At 58.3% G+C, this 2,776-nt stretch overlaps 1 pseudogene; it reads right to left on the bottom strand.

The window, feature by feature from the left end:
• Positions 1 to 410: 410 nt before the first annotated feature.
• Positions 411 to 2,052, bottom strand: LOC136489612 (uncharacterized; annotated as a pseudogene).
• Between the last annotated feature and the right edge of the window lie 724 nt (positions 2,053 to 2,776).

Raw genomic sequence — 2,776 nt, 5'->3', positions numbered from 1 at the left:
TACATACCTGCCTGGAGACTTTTTGGAAGGGGGATACGTTGGTCGCCAGCCACCAGACTGGATGTGTGCTCCAGCATCGGTAGACTTTAAGAGCCTTAGGCATTTAAAGCTGGAGGACCTGCCTTGGTGCATCGAATTCCCTAATGGTCGGGGACCGAGCTGTCGGATGGTGAGCTCTTGGGTGTGGGAGCCACCGGTTCTGAGTTAGAGCTTTATTCCTAATAAATAATTTTGCAGGTTTTGGACACTGGCGTTGTTAGACTATTGTAATTATAGTATGTGTAATTATAGTAGTCTCCTTGATGTATGCCCGTGTGGTTGGCATGGATGTCACCCCGGTCTATATATGTATAACGTTCACTTGAGATGGAATACAATCAATCATTCCCATATTTTTCATGGTATCAGAGCTATTGCACCTGGCGATCACGTTCCTGGTTTGCAAATCCTTCACAGAAAGACCAAACGGATCAAACTCAATGGAACAGTTATTGTCGGTGGTAAAGCGACGAATGGAAATTAGGTTCTTAATAATATGAGGGGAGACCAAAACATTATTAAGAACTAAATTCCGATGCGGAAAAGAAAAAGTATGTGATCCGATGGCAGTGACAGAAAGTAAGGCACCATTACCCACAATGATAGATGAAGGTGTAGATGAATTTGGGAGGGAAATGGTGGAAATTTTACCAGCATCTGCAGTCATGTGCGAGCCGGCACCAGAGTCGGCGTACCACTCTGATGGTGCCGGTGGAGTGAGCGTCATGGTGTTGAAGTTCTGCACCAGGGAATCTTGGTTCCATGCGCCTCCATGTGCGGGGTTCCAGGGTGCCGGCTGTGACACCTGGTAGGCCGGTGAGGGCCCCTGGAACGCTGGCGCTGCTCCCCCGTAGGCGTACGGTGAAGGCGGAGTGGTGTAGCCGGAGCCATAGGCGCCACCGCTCAGGACGCCGCTGAAGGAGACGCCGTAGCCGTACTGAGGGACGGCGGTGAACGCTGGTGGCGCTGGTGGAGGACGCCCGTAGGGCCACATCTGGAGGGTGCCGGCCCAGGGGTGTGCAAATGACGAGTGCACACCCGGGGATGCGTGGCTGAAGCCGGGAGGGGCGCCAGCAGTAGGGTGCTGCTGCTGCTGCTGACCGCCACGTCCGCCGCGGCCGCGACGTCGGCCGGAACGCTGGCCACCAGTGGGTGCTCCCTGCTGTCCACTAGAGGGCGCACCGTGGGGGCGCGCAGGAGGAGTGGGCGCCCCATAGCGCGGCGCGACAGGGCCACCGGTGTTTGCCGCCGGGCGTGGTGCGACGACAAGTGCGGCGGGAGGCGAGGGCGGCCTCGCATCGATCTCCATCTCCTCTAGGAGGAGGTGCGTCCGAGCCTCTGCGAAGGTCGGGAACGGGCGATGCATCTTGAGAATGGACACCATGTGGCGGAACTTGCCGCTCAAGCCACGGAGGAGGGTGAGCACCATTTGACGATCACCAATGGGGTCGCCGAACTCTGCAAGTGACGCAGCCATGGACTCAAGACGACGACAATAATCTGTGATCGGCAGGGAGTCTTGGCGGAAGTTGCGGAATTGCGTCTCGAGGAGGAGGGCGCGGGATTCCCTCTGACCGAGGAACTCATCCTCGAGGTAGCACCAAGCTTCGCGTGCAGGTCGCTGCCGCATCATGAGCGACTGTTGTAGATTGCCGGAGACTGTGCCGTATATCCATGTCAACACGACACAGTCGGCCTGCACCCACGCCGGGCGCGTGGGGAACGCCTCATCCTCAAGGACGTGGCGAGTCAGCGCGTACTTGCCGAGGACGGTGAGGAACATGCCGCGCCACTTGGTGTAGGTGTTGGTGGCCTGATCGAGAATGACAGGGATGAGGGCCTTGACGTTGACGACGGCGGTGGCCTGCGCCCAGATAGCTTCGTGGGCGGCCTCGTACTCGTCCAGCACGACGAAACGGAGGCGCTCTTGGCGCGGCGTGCTTTCTCAGCTCGGGCCTCTTCGGCGGCTTTGGCCGCAGCAGCCGCGGCCGCAGCATCATCGTCGTCCGCCATGAGGGGCAGGACCGGCGGCCGCACCCGGTGGCGCGAGCAACAGCACACCCGGCGATGTGTGCAGCTCCAAGCACGTACAGGATGTACAGCCGCGTACAGTACACGTTGACGACGACGGCGGCCGGCGGGAGACGTACAGCACGTATGCACGTACAGCACGTTGTGAAGGTAGGATCGGATCGGCGGCCACACCCGGTGATGAGGGGAAACTACGGGGCGGGCGATCGGATCGGCAGCGCGGGCGATGAGACCGGCGACACACTCGGCGACATGTAGTCAGCGACGTGGGTGGCGATCGGTTCGTCATGCCCTGTCCGATCCTAATTGGCGCTCCGCTATGCAAGCTGAGTTTGATGCGCTGATCGCCAATGATACCTGGAGCCTGGTACCACGCCCTCCCGGCGTCAATCTTGTTACTGGCAAGTGGATTTTTCGGCACAAACTGCACGCAGATGGGTCTCTTGATCGCTACAAGGCACGTTGGGTCCTTCGAGGTTTCACCCAGCGCCCTGGTCTGGATTATGATGAGACTTTCAGTCCGGTCGTCAAGCCAGCGACAGTTCGGGTTATTCTCTCTCTGGCTCTCTCTCAAAACTGGCCCATCCATCAGTTAGAAGTGAAGAATGCATTCTTACATGGGACTCTCACCGAGACAGTGTACTGCGTTCAGCCCTCTGGTTTTGTGGATTCCTCCCGTCCGGACATGGTTTGTCGTCTCAACAAG

The sequence above is a fragment of the Miscanthus floridulus genome, chromosome 10 (genome assembly GCF_019320115.1).
Source record: "Miscanthus floridulus cultivar M001 chromosome 10, ASM1932011v1, whole genome shotgun sequence".
Taxonomy (NCBI): Eukaryota; Viridiplantae; Streptophyta; class Magnoliopsida; order Poales; family Poaceae; genus Miscanthus; species Miscanthus floridulus.
Note: the sequence above shows the minus strand (reverse complement) of the source record. Positions and strands in the feature narration are given on the sequence as shown.